The following is an 18,182-nucleotide window of genomic DNA, read 5'->3' as shown; positions in this document are numbered from 1 at the left end:
GTGTGTCTTTTTTTTTAATTTTTTTTTCTAAACATTATACCACGAGCATTATAGAAGACTATGACCATAACTTTTCCAGGTGAAGCAAAAGTTTTTTTTTTCCCTTCTTTCCTTTTGAGGTGGTGGCAGAATTGCTATTTACAACCCATTGTTTTGATTGCTTTCCTCTCTCAGTCTGATCATTCCGAATCATAATTTCATCCACTATTAAAAATGACTAAAAATTCCTCTATATTCCGTTGAAATATCTTCAAACTTTCCTTTCAACATCTATTTGATCCAGGGAGGGCAGCCTCAAAAACCAATTTACGGAGAGTTTTCAAATGTGTAAAATACTCAAGTAAAATATTATGTTAAAGGTTATTTGAGATGCCCTTCATCTTGTTTATTTCCATATCCCCCTTCGCTACTAATAGGGTAGCCCTCACCGAGAGAGACTCAAACATGAGAAGAAACTTCTGGTTCAGTGGTTCTCTCTTCCATGAAGGGCATAGTAATGTTTTGGGCTCGAGTTATCTCTATTGCAGTGACTGGTTATCCACCTATAGGAAAAGTTGTATAGTAGACAATGATGGCTATTAGAATTCAATCTTGGTTCCTTATCCGTGCTGTCACGATAACGGTGATATATATTTTCCTAGATGCCTATGCAGGGCTTAAGAAATGTTGACGTCTTGCTGCACATTCACTATTCTATTATCAATTACTATATCATAGATTTTTTTTTCACTGATTTCTTGGGCAGTGATCTCGCCAGAATATTTTGGTATGTGGTGCTTCTGTTCATGTGGCTACTTTGAATATGACCAAAAGACATAGTTTTTCTTATCGATGATGCAGAGTTATAATAATTATTAAGCTTTAGTTTGTTAAGCCCTCTTCCTTTTGAAAAAAAATCTCATTACTACAGAATTATTTTGTCTCGGTTACTTTCTAGAAAACACATTATTTAATGAATTCATATAGGTATAAGAAAAACTTTCTGGGTACATTTATCTCAAATATGGGATTCTCTTCAAAAATAAGTCACAACTGAAAATGATTTCGTCTCTGACATTTTATCAAACAACCTCATAATCTAAGGAAACGGGTTAATTTTCTTTGAAAAAATTTCAATCATTTTTGCGCATTTTTTTTTTGTTTAATTAAATAAATCAAAAATGACTAAATAACCTTATTACATTAAAAGCACCTTGTAGTACCTTGAGGGAAAAATATATTAGATTTTATGCATCTCTAATAAATATATTAGAGATGCATCTAAATATACTAGATTTTATGCATGTTTTGTATTTGATTGAGAGTTGAGCAATAAACTTTACTACGATTTAGTTATATTAGCGACCCGTTTTAAAGCAACATCAGGGCAATTTTTGGACGTACCACGTAATTTTGAGCCTTGGTCAGATGACGAGGACGAAACCCGAGTCGACATCCCCTCTTCAAACTTCCACACCACACCAGCGGGAGGACGTTTGGCCCCGATGGATTTAACGTGCACCAGACCCGCTTACACGACGGTTCTTCGGTGGAATCGGGTCTCGAAACTGAAACCCTCCTGTTCCGAAGCTGTGACCTTACCACCAAGCCACCGCGACCCAAATTTACTACGATAAAACAGATGTCTTAAAGCTAGTTGAATGTGAACTAAACTGGAAGCACAATGAATATAGAAAAGTATTAATATTCGACGGAAAATCTGTTATACAATGCTAGAAAATCAAAGATAAGACAATACTACTTTCTTGGTGTGTTACAATGTCACAGCAGCTCAATAAATATACTATACGGATGAGAAAGTACAGTGGATTATTAATCGTGTGATGCCTTAAGGACTCTAATGATATACCAAACACATCAAAGAAAAAGGTTTTGTTGATAAATGATTTTTAACGGGGTAGAATTTTAGAACTACGAGAAGGAAAGCAGAATTAAAGACCTAGCGAACTACTTAAGGACGTACGCACAAGACCTAATCCCAAATACAACTATTTAGTAATCACTTTCATCAGGTCAGAAATACTATAAAAAATTTCAACTTTTGCTATTACTTTTTTTTCTAATCCTAAGCACAACTGAAATGAATTATTGATTAAAATATTGAAATAAATATTTTAATAACAGTGCTATTGATACCAAACCATGAGCAAGAATCGAATGCTCTAGAGATTTTCTTGAAAAAGTGCCTAAATATTAGACTTAATTCATTTTGAAGCACTATTAAAATGGACGCAGAAAAAGGATGTTTGCTCAATTAGTATTAGTTTTCCATAGAAGAATGAAAAAGGGAACTGTTTGATAAGTCATTTTCTCTCTTTCCTTTCTCTTGACTTACAATGGCTTGTAATTTATATCGAAATAATTACTTTCAATATGCCATTAGTTCGAAATTAATGAGAAATATTGTCATTTCATGTAATTATCCTTTCCCCAATCCTATAGACATTATTTACGAAGAAAATATATTTTGCCTAGAATAATACTCACATTTGACATTAAAATAGAATCATTGGACTTGTATTTAGATCGATATTAATTGCTTTGGGAACGAAATATCTTTCGCATTTTCTACTCTCTATAATTCAATAAAATAAGACAGAAAATAGCCTGAAAACGTTGTAATCCCCGAGAATATTAAACCAGAATTTGCAGGAAATGATAACCACAAGGCTACTCCGACCCGCCCAAGGGCATACGGAGAAAGGTAAATGGTGAAAAGGAATATTTTAATTATATATGTGCACGCATTATTAATTTATATTAAGAGATGGGAAATCCTTTACCTTTATTATAAAGCTCATCAATTTGGAAAGACATGTTTTTTTGACAAGGGATTGGACTCGAACAAGAAATTAACTCGTGAACATTTTTATGCTAGCTATTTTTTTTTCTTATTTTTTTTTTTTTAAGCTACCGATTCAAAAAGTGTCAGGCAAACGTACTTGTCAGCATAATCTTTTTATGAAAATTTTAGAATTTCGGAATTTTTCTTGATAAATTTAGGAGTGCGATTGATTTTTAAATTAAAAACAGCCTTTAAAAACGTACTTTTACAACTGTATTAAAAAGTACATTTTTTAAAATTTAATTTTCATAGTGTTATAATTGTTATAAAAATTCTGAATTTTGAAATCTATTTTAAATTTTTGAAATAAATTGATTAGATAACAATTTCCGAATATATTAAAATAGCATACTCTCATTGAGAATATAAGCTTCAAAACTATAACATCCGTATAAATCGTATATGAAAAATCGTATATAAATTCCATCATCCATAACATCCGAAGTGATTGGAAATCGTTATAAAATTACATCTTTACAAATTAAATAAAAGAATATAAAAATAACTTAAATGCTTTTATTTAAGAATATCAACCACTAAATAATTCTCAAGTAAGAAAGATGCTCCCTCAGTTGAATACTGATTCTTATACATTTAATTAGGCTGTAAACCAATTGATCCAGAAATTTGTTGATTTCATTTATCATTCGAAACAAATTGATCCAGAAATTTGTTGATTTTATTTATCATTTGAAATTAATTGATCCAGAAACTTGCTGATTTTATTTATCATTTGAAACCCAAATGTTTATTTGATGCTAGTTTTTAAATTCAAAAAAAATTATTATGGATTTTGAGTGTTCAATTTATGTGTATATCGTCTCAAAATATTTATAAGGTACAATCAATGAGAAATTCCTAAATTTCGCTTGTTATATATTTTAGTCACAAGGTTTAGTTTTAATAAAAATGATATTCAGATTAGAAGAGATTTTTTGCTAGTATTTTAAAGCGTATTTTTTATATCAATTAAAGAAATAATTTTAAAAATTTTAAATTGAAACGAGGTGTTTATATATATTTTATTAATTCAAATATTAAATGTATTATTGCATTTTTGTATTAAATGAATTTATATAATAGAAAATATAATTTTTATGTAACTTATTGAAATTAATCATGTACTTGATCAAGGTAGTAGATACTAGTTTGCCAAATCCTCTTTTGGAAAGGCATAGATTTGAAAAATTATTAATTATAAAAAAGGCGATTTTTTGCATCTTAATTGTTTTATTAAGCAAGTAATTACGTTGGGCCGTAGGCATTCAAATACTTAGTCATGATTCTGATCTGGTGATGAAATTTGTTCAGGTTGTTTTGATTGAACCTCAACAGAAAAATTTGGCTAATGCAAAGAATTTTTTTCTGAAATGTTAAAAGAAAGCTAAATGAATACGATTAACTTGCAATTCACAGAGTGTGAATTGCGAATTCTTTTAATGAAATTCCCTCATTTCCCCAAAATACAGTTGAAGGAAAAATTGTTTGGATTCGAAAGAAATTCAAAATTCACTGTCCTCCAAACATAGAAAAGATGCGTTCATTATGAAAAAGAATTCAAACGCAGGGAATCCACTCATTTAGGAATTGCTTAGCCAATAAAATGAGATTTTATTTATTTTGCCGAGGGAATTTTGAGCAGCGCGTCATGAATAAAGAAATATAGAAATAAAAATTGAAAAAAGGAATAGGATGTTTTTGTTTCACACTTCCTTTTATGAGAAAACATTGATCACTTTAGGTTACAAGTTGGAAAGAAACAATTGTGCCCTGCAATAGAATTGTTTCTTTTCAGCTGAATACAATATGCAGTTCGAATTAAAATATAAAGCTTTAGTTAAGGAATTTTGTGAGAAAACAAAACAATTTCTATTTTATTTTTAATTCAAGTTTTGCTATATTTCTTATTTTACCATGTGTACTTTTAATGCTTTCGTTAGTTCATTGAAGTGGATGAATAGACCTCGTCTAATAGCAAAATTTAATTTTAAAAAAATGTAGTTTTTTAATTGAATAGTTGATAATGCAAAACTCCACGTTTTTCCTTAACATCCACCAGCGTTTGCATTTTATTTAATCATTTTCAAATCCTTGGTGCCTAAAACTCGAACCAAAAAAGTATTAATAACTATATAGTTAGAAATCTAAGCACACCGTTATGTTTTTTACTGGGTGGATGGTTCATTAAAATGTTCGATTAGTACATTGCTTCCGACCAAACGTTAACCATCTTTCACGATGGGCATCTGTATTTCAAAAAACACTTTCTCGGAATAATCTAGGCTAAATAATGAATACCTCAGGATATAAGCATAAATTTGTGTAAAATGGCGTGTCTCAATTCTTATCAGCATTGATCATTTTTCATAATATAAATTTACTCAGTAGTCTTCATTCCACCATGATATTCGGCCATGTTTTTGTAATGAGCATGCGAATGGAAAACTCCTATGAATTTCGAAATATTTTTCTTTTATACGCTAATATTGATCAATACATGAAACTTGAGTGAAAGGTTTCAGGAATGCTTAAGGTTGAGATCTTTTTATTTTCCACTAGAAACTTCTTCATAAATGTTTCTATTATTTCTACATAATGTTAATCTAATTATTCAACTAACAGATATGATTATTTTCATTGTTCTATTTTATTAAGTTGATTATATAATTGCTTCACTTTTAAAATGAATTGATGCTTCAGATGTATTTTTTAGATAATTCTATAAATTTTAAATTTCCTCTTTCAAGTTTTCCGAATTACGGTATGCTAGTTAATGACATATTTCTTGTTTTTCTGCTTCACTTAATAACGCAAGATAAGATTCATAACACAATCGGTGGAAGTACTGAAATACGAATAACAAATCATGAAAAATAACAGCAAACTAGATCAAATTTTATAAGCAATTGAACAAACTAGATCAAATTTTATAAACAATTGAATGATTATCAAACTACCTATGAATAAAAGACGATAACCTATGAATATAATACGAATAACCTATGAATATACTACCTATGAATATAATACGAATAACCTATGAATATACTACCTATGAATATAATACGAATAACAAATCATGAAAAATAACAGCAAACTAGATCAAATTTTATAAACAATTGAATGATTATCAAACTACCTATGAATAAAAGAAAGCCACATTACATTTTTCAAAAAGAAATACTTAATTTTGGTTCGAAATTTAATTGTTGGGTTTCAAGTTGATAGTTGTGCTTTAAGAACAGTTCTACAACCTCAACATGGATATGTTTTTTAATGGATACTTTTGAAGCTAAAGGAAGGATTTGATCTTTAGTGTTACATTCATGCTATGAAGTACTCTCAAAATTTTTGTAGATGTGAAAAGATTTTGTAGAAATGCTGCAACTTTTATTCATTCACAAACAAACAATACTTTTATTAAGAGCATATTCATATCAAGAAAATCAATCAGTGAGCGTTTTTGATATCTAATAATTATTAAAGCGGTATTTGTCAGATGGGAAATTCAATCTATTTTAAACACAGCAATTTTATGTCCAATTTCAGGGCCGCTGTGGCCTGATGGTAAGGTCTCGACTTCGGAACCGAAGGTTTTCAGGTTCGGGGCCCAATTCCACCGAAGAACAGTCGTATAAGCGGATCTGGTGCACGCTAAATCCGTCGGGGCCAAACGTTTTCCCGCTGGTGTGGTGTGGTGTGGAAGTTTGGAGAGGAAGTGCCAGCTCAGATGTCGTCCTCATCATCTGATCGCGGTTCAAAATTACGAGGTCCGTCCTCAAATAGCCTTAGTGTTTCTTTGAAGCTTGACGTTAATATAACTAACTAAACTTATGTTGAATTGCATCCCAGAAACAAAGTTAAATATAGAATTCAAAAGGACAATAAAAATTATTTTTAAATATATTTTTTAGTATCATAAACATAATTTTTTATTAGGAACATCTTCTGCTTTTTAATCTTTAATTTATAATTTATCACTTCACACATCATAAAATCAATATTTTCTGCAGCTCACTATTAGCTGTAGATCGTTCCTTAATTAAAATAATAACTGATAATAAATATCAGAAAATATCAAAAATGTACACTAACACAAACAAAGAAAAAAAAACACTTGCTCAAAATTTAAGTATCGCTTTTTTTCTGCTTCCTGTGGTGGTCAGAAAGAAACCAAAATGTAGCATCTTTATTGATTTATAGTATTGGATTAAAAAAACTCACATAAAAAATTATTATGCAAAATCTCTGGAAATTGGACTTTCAATGATAGAATGTCTTAGTGTGAATGTGGGGAACAAGAGAAAAATTTTCTCTCTTTAAATTTACTGATAAGAAATGAACTCATAACTTCCCAAGCCATTTTTTTAGCCATTGGTCAGTTTCGTGTTGAGGAGGAAGCGCGTTTTGTTTGTAGGAAAAGTTATACGGCCGCGGTGACCTGGTGGTAAGGTCTCGGTTTCGGAACCGGAGGGTTTCAAGTTCGAGATTCTATTCCACCAAACAGCAATCGTGTAAGTGGGTGTGGTGCACGTTAAATCAGTCGGGACCAAACGTTCTCCCGCTGCTGTGGACCTTTGGAAAGGGGATGTAATCTCGGGTGTAGTCCTCGTCATCTGACCGTGGTTCAACATTACGAGGTCCGTCCCAAAATAGCCCTACTGTTGTGATAAAACGGGACGTTAATATAACTAAACTAAAATAAAGTTATTCAAGTTTTCTAAAAATGAGAGATGGAAATGTCTTTAATCTGCTGCGTTTCAAATCGTAAAGGAAAATATTGAAATGGCTGAAGAGTGTTTTTTACTTTCCAAAAAGATGAAATGGCTAATTGCTATACGTCGTTACAGAATTTATCCGATGCAGCATAAATCGAAAATTCATTATTAAGTCACAGAAAAAAAAAGTATATGCTAGTCTGCATTATGCCGATTGGGTGCGGATTTTCAAGGCAGGCCTCTCCGTTAGGAAAAGGAAGAGTATTCTCCCATAGTATGTCTGCACAGAAGCTTAAATTCAGTGGTTTTTCTTGATTTCTGAAACTTTTTTCGGAAATTTATGCAGAGTAAAACAATGGATGCTAAAGGAAATAAAGTCAATTGGCAGAAAGTAAAATGATCCCGCTTTGAGAAAATATTCTCTGGATCGATATTTTTCAGATATGCTCAGCCAGGAAAGAGTTCAATTTAAAAAAAAAAATCCCTGCCAAGTTCAAAGGATTTTAAATATCTAAATCAGGAGTCAAGCAGGAAAGACATTCTGAGAGTTTTGATCGAGACCCGATTCTACCGAAGAACCGCCGTGTAAGCGGGTGTGGTGCACGTTAAATCCGTCGGAGTCAGAGGACCACCCACTGTGTGTTGTGAAAGTTTGGTGAGGGGGTGCCAGCTCGGGTGTCGTCCTCGTCGTCTGACCGCTGTTCAGAATTACGAGGTTCGTCCCAAAATAGCCCTAGTGTTGCTTCAAAACGGGACGTTAATATAACTAAATTAAACTAAACAGAGACTTTGATTTTTCTTGGATATATATTTAAAATGCTCCTAAAATAAACTTCTGTTTCTGTAATAGTTTATTACAATGACACGATGAACATATTATGCGGAGAAAATAAAGGCAAAGTTAATGTAATGCTGTAGGATATAATATTCATATACGTAAAGTATAACTAATAAACTGTTTTTCTATTTTAATATTATTAATGCATAATTTCGATTTATACAAATAAATCGAATGCAGAATAAAGCAAGCAAGTTCACTCCAATAATTATTATTGATGCAAAAGAAGTCCTATAGGTAGCTTACATTTTGAAAGGTCAAAGTCCACAAAAGAACTTGCATGGAACTTTTGATTAATTATTTAATGATGTAAATAAGCTATCTAATCATCAGTAAACCTACCATGAAAGTTACAGGCATGCAAAATAATTTTTCTTATTTTTTATAATGAATCAAAAGTTTAAATCGGTGATATCTCAGAATTACAGCTACTTGAACGCCAACGATTTGTTTTTACTTAATATTAAATATGAGATATTGTTTTTGTACTTTATCGCTCATTTTTTTTCTGGATATTATTTGAATACTTTTCTCCCTCTGAATGAAAAAACAGTTTAGTATCTTGTCGCTACACGTTTTATTTCCTTCTAATATAAAGCGTGCTTAACAAATTAAGATTCGCTGCGTTTTATCGCAGATTGTAGATAATATGTCGCCTCAATTGATCTTAAATATAAAAGAAAAAAAACGTGCTGATAAATAAATCGAATAGAGAATGCTATAATGGAACAACTGAAAGATGTAAGAAAGAATGTCTTCTGCATGATACGACGGTTGGCATCTAGAAAAGATGCATAAATCAAACGAGGGAAACTTAGCACTATCACATATTTTGACGCCATTCTATTCATCCATGCCAAGATGCATTACACTTCAAGGTCAGAAATCGGAAACAGATCATCTGCTATATTTTCTTACAAATTTTTCTTTTGGCAACAAGAACCATTACTCATATTAAGATATTATCAAAATAATTATTAAGTTTCTCTCTTTGTATTATGAACATTTTATTAAAGAATAAATACGAATTTCAACCATTTCTGTAAAGCTATGACATAAAATAAATTTGATGGAATAAAAAGTAAGAAAAAGTTATTTGAAATAGTATTCCGAATTTTAGAATCGAATCAGATTTGAAAAATAATCATACAAATAGCGAATGAAATTCTTGATTTTTATGAAAAAGGCTAGCGGATAATGTTCATTCCTTCTACGAACATTCCGAAATGAATAGCTAAGGAACAATTAAAATGATATGAGGAACCTTGTTAAAGAAAGTTCTAAAGTGATTCTTGTTTGCAGCCATTACGAAATGCCACCTTTCCCTTTATCTAACGTGTAATGGCTAAGAGTGTGAGTGAACTGGCGTGGTGAAACCATTCATGTTGAAATTTAGTAAAAATTGAATAAAATTAATATTTGATAAAACAAAAACTGAAGTTAGTTTATAAAATAAAACCATTCAGGTCTCATACTAAAATAAACTATTCTAGACTTAAGTTTATTTTTTCGAAAATAGCCGTGAAATCGTTATTCCAATTATGAAAAATCTTTAAGCGACTTTGAACATTCTTATTTTAATCTATTTTTTAAAGTTCTTTCCTTTTCATGGATGCATTTCCTTATTTCTTTAAAGCACTCAGAGATAAATGAAAATAACTTTATACTGCTCAGGGTAGAGTTCGAATTTTGATCCCAGTTTTGAATTAATAATTTTGAATTTTCATATAAATAAAACATTTCTTTGGGGAAAAATTTTATAAGGGAGGTTTTTACATAAATATGACGAAATTTTTATTATCTTATATTACAGTCATTACTGATAACAATTGTTCGATGTTAAAATTGTCGATTCCCTCGCTCAAAGTATTGGGTTCAAAACTGTCATTCAGTCTCAGTGCTTGGCCTAAATAATTTTTATTGGGCTTGTGATTTTTCTGACACAGGAATTTCTAATTATTAAAGACAATTTGTAGTTGAGGCATTCTTTAAATTTCTCTCTGGATGCATGATTGTGAAATTTTATCGTGACATCCACGAAGTGCAGTATTTGAATCATTATCCTACAATGTGTAAACAAAATATAATGCCAAAAACAAAAGTTTTAGAATGACTACATTCCATCTATTTTGTATGCCTTTGCATATAATATTGAATATCACGGGAAATTTACTTTCATGATGATCGAAATCTTCCATCTTTTATCACTTCCTTTCTTTCATGTAATTAATCACTTCATTGCTTCTATTTAAATTTTTCCGACTTTGATTGTGCTTCATTTACTACTTTTATTTATCTGAGGAAGTAACTTAACCGATCATCGAAAAGAAGATGGTTTTTCACTATTCTTCATTTTTAATATTGCTTGCATTATTATTTTGCATATTAATAATATTAATTTACAATGCATATCCAATATTTGTGATATGTCTGTATACGATAACATTCAGAAATGAGAAAATAAAATAAAGGAAACATGAAACGAATTCCCTGGAACATTGCTAGGTATAGAAATATCACATGAAATTCAATGCATAGTGCTTTTCTGCGTAATAATATTGAGATTATTTTTTTATTTCGAAATAAATGGGAAAAAAACGAAGAAAATAAATTTAAACAAAAAAAAAAAATGTATAAAACATTGAAAAGGTCAAGGAAAGAAAAATAGGTATATATGGCCACGGGAACAGCCATATAGGTATATATGGCTGTTCCCGTGGAATTAATGAGTTTAGAGAGCAATTTTAATGTGTAGGATGTTCTTCAATAAAGTTGAAAGCAAAATAGCAGAGTAAAAAATTAGTGTTTGGGATTTGAGGACAATTTATTCGGGAGGATGATAAATGGCCCATTTTTGCATTTATTCCTTGGATATTTAAGCATCAAAAGCATCAATTTTTGACTGAAATGAGAAATTTCTCCTCCTTCATGATATAATTCTGTTCTTGATTAGTATTTTTTTTCTTTTTTTGCTCTCGGTGTTTTTTTCCCCCCTTTCTGGAAGTCTTAAAGTTTCCTCAAATAAGGTGGGCAATTATATGAAAATCTTTTGACTTCTGTTAAATGTTGAGAGAAAAAAAAATTTACCAGTGCCGCAATGCGTAAAAGCAACCGTAAAATGTTTGTTTTGCATTCATCGTCTATGCATACATAAAATTTCACTTTTTAAATTAAAAAAAAAATCAGATATATGCTTATTTTTAAATTTAGAGGGACTAATCACAAATTTAAATAAAAACATTTATTTTATGTACCAATATACGTCCACTGCAAAAGGATACGTCCATTTCTTCATACCAATATTCGTCTGTGCGTCCATTTCTCCATACCATTATTCATCAAAGAAGGCAACGTGTTTCGAGTCATCAACTGTCCAGTAGCAATGTTGGCGGTCCAAGGCAAGGTAAGTTTTGTGCCATACAGTCAAAGTGGCATACGAGTAGACTTTCGACTTCAAAAGTCAATATAAATAAGAGTACGTTGAATGGTTCGCACGCTGACGCTTGTTGATACCCCATCAATAAAATCTGTGACAATTCGAGGAAGGGTTAACGCATCTATCTCGTTTAAGGGTTCTTGTCACTTATTGATGGTCACATTCTTTCAAGATTTTTTACGGCCACGCCGATGTCGGAGATTTGAGGGCTAGGCATATTTGATATTCATGGTATGTATGTGAAATTGTCATATTCGAAAATTCAAATTTCATTACTACCTTGACGATGCTTTGTTCCATCCCCAGTGTGTCGACTTTAACGCCTAAATCAACATCACTTAGATGTTGATAACCTGCCATTGTAGCAGGAAGGACTGATCTAACAGCTTTGTCAGACACATATTATCTAATACAGACACTGCTGACCACTTCATGTTAAGCTGATTGGTTCCATAGCTCTTTTACTTGCATATGCACTCATGTACCATTTTTTCTGTTTCTTCAGTGTATATATTACATGAACATCTAATTATGAAGAAACTCTAGAGTTATTTTGAAATAGACTACGTAATTTTGAATAGCAATCAGATGAAGAGGACAGTGCCTAACCTCCTCTCTTCCCTTGCACGTCTCACCAGGGGGAAGTCATTCAGCCTCCAGAGAGATTTAGCGTACACCATATATTCGCATACAAGCCAGTTCTTTGGCGAACTATGGTTTCAGATCAGGAGTATTTCAGTCTGAAAGCCAAGACATTACAAACAGGCCACTGAGTCCCATAATTCTGATTAGGGATTGCAATATCGGACCAAAATTTCAATACCGGTATTCGGTATTTTTTAGATCTTAATACCGGGATACCGGTTTTAATAACGGTATTAGAAATTTTAGAAAAATAAAGAAAACACAGGTGCTTCTTTGTTTTATTTGCCAGTTTTATTAGAGAGTGTAAATATCAGAAAAAATAATTTATGACTTATAAAGTATAACAGAATATAAAGAATCACAAAAAAGTAAAGGAACATCTTATTTATTTAAATCACAAAAAAAGTGTAAATACCACTATTTAATCTGTGGTACTATTACGAATTTTTGAAATATGATCTTAAAAAAACATAATGCATCAATTGTACTGTCATTAAGCCTGAAAAGTAATTTTGTGTAAAAATTACTAGCTGTCGAAAACGCCCTTTCGGCATCTACGCTAGTTGGTGGTACTGGTAGCGATATACTTTTTCCAAGTATTTACCTCTAAATCCCTCATCTTCAAATAAATCCATTTCCCGTTGGATGGTTTTGGATATAGCTGATTTCTGTATTGTATTTTGGTTCGTTGAATTTTTTATTTATCGCTAATTCTAATTTTTGTTCAAGAGACAATTCCTTTTTACCATCGACATTAGTGTCATCATAATCTTCGATAACTGAACCGAATTCTTCTGAATGTGGATAGGTTTGTGTGTAAAAAATTTTGAGAAAATTTACTCTAAACTTAATCAGATTTGAATTGGTTATTTTCTTTTCATTTTCATTTTTAAAATCGTTATAATTATGTAAACACCATAAGACATTTTCTATTTCGGTATGCCTTTCTTCTGTGCGATTTTTCAATGTAATATATAATTCTTCAGATAGTGATGCTCGCTGTTCTTTCAGTGAGTGCAACATGAAATTTATTGTTGCATTAGCTGTTAATAAATTAGAATCTCTCTGACATAATGCCTCAATAGTTAGTTTTATTAGAAGTAGAGCTGATATAGTTCTGGATATTAAGTCGAATTCACTATCTGAAAAATTAATTCACAGGTTTAAGTCGATTATTGCTTTTTGGATTGGACTTCTCGGTTTCAAAAATCGTTCCATCATTAGGAGTAAACTGGTCCAACGTGTTTTAGAATCTAATATTAACATATGTTCTATTTTATTTTCTGTTAGTATATATTTCAGTAATATATAATTTTTTATAGAGAAACGTTTAAATAGCTTAACAATTTTTCGAACATTATAAATTATAGGAAGCAATTCTTGATGGGTTAATATTTCATCCTCATTAGCAATATCTTCTTCAACAATTGTATTGTCATCATCTTCATTGTCAATATCACTCTCACTCTCTTCAAAGTTGGAATCCGAATATTCTATATCCACATTATTTGGATTCTTCTGTTCTTTTTTTTTTTTTTTTTTGGTATAGTACATCTAGTACTCCTAATTGAATTCCATGTGCATACCACAATTTCTGATTTGCACCAATCGACTTTCCAACTTTTTTCATAACTGTTGCTCCATCAGTCGTTATGGATACAATATCTTCTTTCAGGGATAATCTGTTTCGCTAATTTAGATTTAAGCAATTAATAAAGCCATTAATTAGCTAATTAATTTCCCCCGTTAGGGAGATATAAAAACAAAAACGTATGTTATGTTCGCTATCCCTGAACATGTAGTGGAGACAATTTTAAAAATTTCTAGTAAATACCAAAAAAACTGTATTTAAACTGGTGAATACCGGCATTACAAAATTGTACAAATGGCTCAATACCGGTATTGCAATCCCTAATTCTGATGTAAGAGTATGAGCTTCATGCTTAATTTGCAAACTGCGGGTAAAGAATTTGTGCGATAGGAAGAAGTCTATAATTTATTACGTTAAGTGCAATTCTGATGCAGATCGACGTTTATGTGCTGATTGGTTAAGTAATTTTTTATTTTACTGTAAATCACTTGATATCATTTATTACGACTATGCTAGCTATGTACCAAATAGCTTATGTACTCTAATAAAAGAATGGCATAGAAAAAATGTTAGTAATTTTTGTTTTTAATACTACAATGTACCGCACGTCTATTACAGTTTGTCTCATATTCGTGGTAAGTTACAACGGCTGAATAGTTTTGATAACCAACAAAATTGTTAATTGTTTTTGCATATTACAAATGAATAGTTAAGCTATAAAAAAAGTAGTTAAAATCACGAAATTTTAAATACATTTAAAAATACAAGCATTTTTTTAAAAATTGTTACAATTTGCCCACTCTTTCCTATTATCTGGCCATTTTGTAAAATTTAATTAATTCATTATTATTTTCTGATTCTGTTATTTTAATAATATTCGGTTTATGCATATTATCCCTGAAAATGGTAACGGAAGTCTTGCTCTAGCATCTGTCAGAGATATTGAAAAATGATCCAATGGTCAATAAATTTTCCTTTTAATATTTCGGTAAATTTTACTGGAAACATAGAAGCATGAAATTTTATGTCCTCCTAAATGAGTGCAAGAAAAACATTTTTCTCAATGGCATTTTTTCGCTATTAGGTCACATAAAAATTAAATTTTCCCAATTTCTTATTATTTTTCTCTACAGAAGCCACAGTATTTTTATACATTTGCTTATCTTAATTAATGAAAATTTGCAGTTGGAATTCTATGTGTAATTGCAATAGTGAAGGAAATAAATGTTTGTTCCACATTTTTGAGACACTCTGTATATTGTAAAATAAGTTAAAATATTTTTTAGATCTAGTTTTATGAGCAATTTTTATAGCATTTCACAACTGCTCTTGTTTGTCCACTAAATTATTTATTTCGTTAGTGATATGGCAATTATACGCAATAAATCGACTGAGATTCAATATTTTTTTTTAACAAATTAAGATAAATTCTTTTGGGATAGTTTGAGTTTGGGTAATTATTGCCTTTCATTCAAACAGAAATTTTAATTAATCACTTTAAGAATATAAAAGTAAAAATGACAAATACCAAAACTCTAAACTTCAGAAACTCCATACAACTATCAAAAGAAAAATTATCCAAGCGTTGTCCCATTCTTCATTTTGGCATTCTTTCTTCTCTGACTTCAAACTCAAAATAACTTACCAGAAAGGGAATTTTTGCTTTTCATGAAGTAAAGCAGCTAAGAAACAAGAAAGAAATAAAAACATTCTTTTCTTTATCCAAGAAAATTAGAAACTAATCTGAATTTGAGAAAGAGCCGAATTTAGGTGTGGAGACCGCCTCCCCCTGTCACTAATAGAATCTCAGACTACTTACTCTGTAATTTAATTCAGAATCTGTAATTTAATTCAGAAAAGAATGCCTTTTTTTACTTGAGAAAAAAAAAAGAACAGATGAAGACAACTAATTGCTAATTCTTTCTCCTGGGATACAAATTGTAAAAGGAATTCATACCTTTTCAAGCCTAAAAATAACGAGACTTCTCCTTTTTTTATATTTACAACGATTAAGTAATGAGATTTTCTCATTTAGCACTTTCTAATCAATTTAGATGCGTAAGATTGATTGAAGTTCAAAGGGTAAAACGGATATAAAAAAAAGTTTCACATTTCTTTACTTGGATTGCGTGAATCTTTGGTTTTATCAGAATTGATTTTCATGCCATCTCGTAAATAACTGTGCATTTCCTGTTCGTATTAAAACCTACAAACATTTTACCAGAAATAAAGAAAAACACTTTATTCTTTCTTTATAATCTAGATATTTTGTCGGTTTCGTACAACTGTTTTTCTCGATCAGGTTTCCTTTTACTGCAGTAATGAGTATTTAAATCTTTATAAAATATTTTGTATTGAACATAAATGTTTTAAATGTTTATATATATATAAATTTTAAATTATATAGTTTTTATGACTTTGCAAAATATTTCCTTGAGAAAAAAGTAAATAGATTTTTATTCACAAATCAAAACTTTAAATGTCTTTTTCTCCATGTTTTGTTTTTCTTCATCTTCATGTTTTTAAAATGCTAAGGCTTTTTTCCTGTATAAGATAGAGCTTTCAAATTTTGTATATAAGCTCATTATTATTTATTTAATAAAATTGTGCATGCAATAAGCATTCACTTGTTTAGTTTTTTAGATGTTAAAAATGAGGTGTTGCTAAGTTTCTCTATTTTTCCCCACATAAAATAGTAAAAATTTTGTATTAAAATAAGTACTTAATATATCTTGTAATTAATATATCTTACAATTTTGTGTAATATATTTCAAAGAATCTATAAAAAAGTTTGAAAAAAATACTAATATTTTAAAAAGTAGTAGCAAATTTAAAAAAAATTGTTTTAATTTCAATGTTAACATACATTATTATGAAACTTGTTTGTATGATGCTTAAAATTAAAAAAAAAAAAATGTTGTGAAGGTACTGTGTCCCCTTAAACGTTATTTCAATTTGAACTTTTTCTTTTTTTTGTTAACCATTAGTTATTTTTCCAATTCTATAAAAAGTACTTCTTTTACATATTAGCTAAATTAAGAAGTAATGCTAATATTCCCATTAATGGCTCACTTTAATAAAAATTCCATTTTTAGTTGACAGTAATTCCTTTTCTTTTGAATGATGAACAGCATCCATTTATTTTTTATACCAAAATAATAAAGATTTTGTAATTCTTTTCGCGATATATAATTTGATGAAAGCTATTACACTAAATGTATTTTTAATATCTTTTTTATGTTAGAAATAATCCTAAAAAAAAATAAGTTCTAAGAAAAATATGTTTCGAAGTTTCTTGTTTATGTATTTTTTTAGAAACCCCATGCTTGGAAAATTCAAATAACTATATATTCTTTGTTTATTATGAAATTTACAAAAAATATAACTCGTGTTTTTTTTCTTTAATTTAAAAAAAATATTACATTAATACGAAAATATGTAGGTGGTAAACATCAAAATTAAAATAATCTTATCTTTTGACTATTATTCACTATATGTTTTAAATTGTGTTCAATTATTTTGAAAAAAATTATTTTACTTTCTTACCTCCTTTTCTTCGTGAAGGGCTTGGCACTGACATTCTTGTACAAGACTTTTTTTTGTTTTGTTATGATAGCTCAGAATTGTTGACTTATGAGTTAGCGTTTGTTGACTGCAGTTATGTATTCTTGATGAAAATCCGAACAACATGTTATTTGAATTGATTCAAACATCCCATTACAATTACAAGTGGATAAAAAAATACAAATGAATTCAAATAAAAAATTCGTCTTTTTAGTACAAAAAAAAAGTTTTTATTTTATCTTCTTTAGATTTTTTGTTTCAAAAAAGTGGAGTTTCGGAAACTTAATATTTTCAAAAGATCGCATAATGGATGGAGAAATTTACGAAGAAAAAAGCTTTACTGAAAATGTGAAAAGATCAGAACAACAATTGAGGAATTCCTCGGAATAAATAATTTGATATTTGTTTTGAAATTCTGTTTAAAATATATCCCTAACATCTTTATTTTCCTGCATAAAATGTCTTAATAAAGAGTATTTTTTCAAAGAAAGATGAGAATGGAAAGTTTTTTATAAAAATTCTTACAACTGAAAAATTATTCAAAG

Source organism: Argiope bruennichi, chromosome X2, assembly GCF_947563725.1.
Source record: "Argiope bruennichi chromosome X2, qqArgBrue1.1, whole genome shotgun sequence".
Taxonomy (NCBI): domain Eukaryota; kingdom Metazoa; phylum Arthropoda; class Arachnida; order Araneae; family Araneidae; genus Argiope; species Argiope bruennichi.
The sequence above is the reverse complement of the archived record's forward strand: the minus strand, read 5'-3'. Positions refer to the sequence as shown.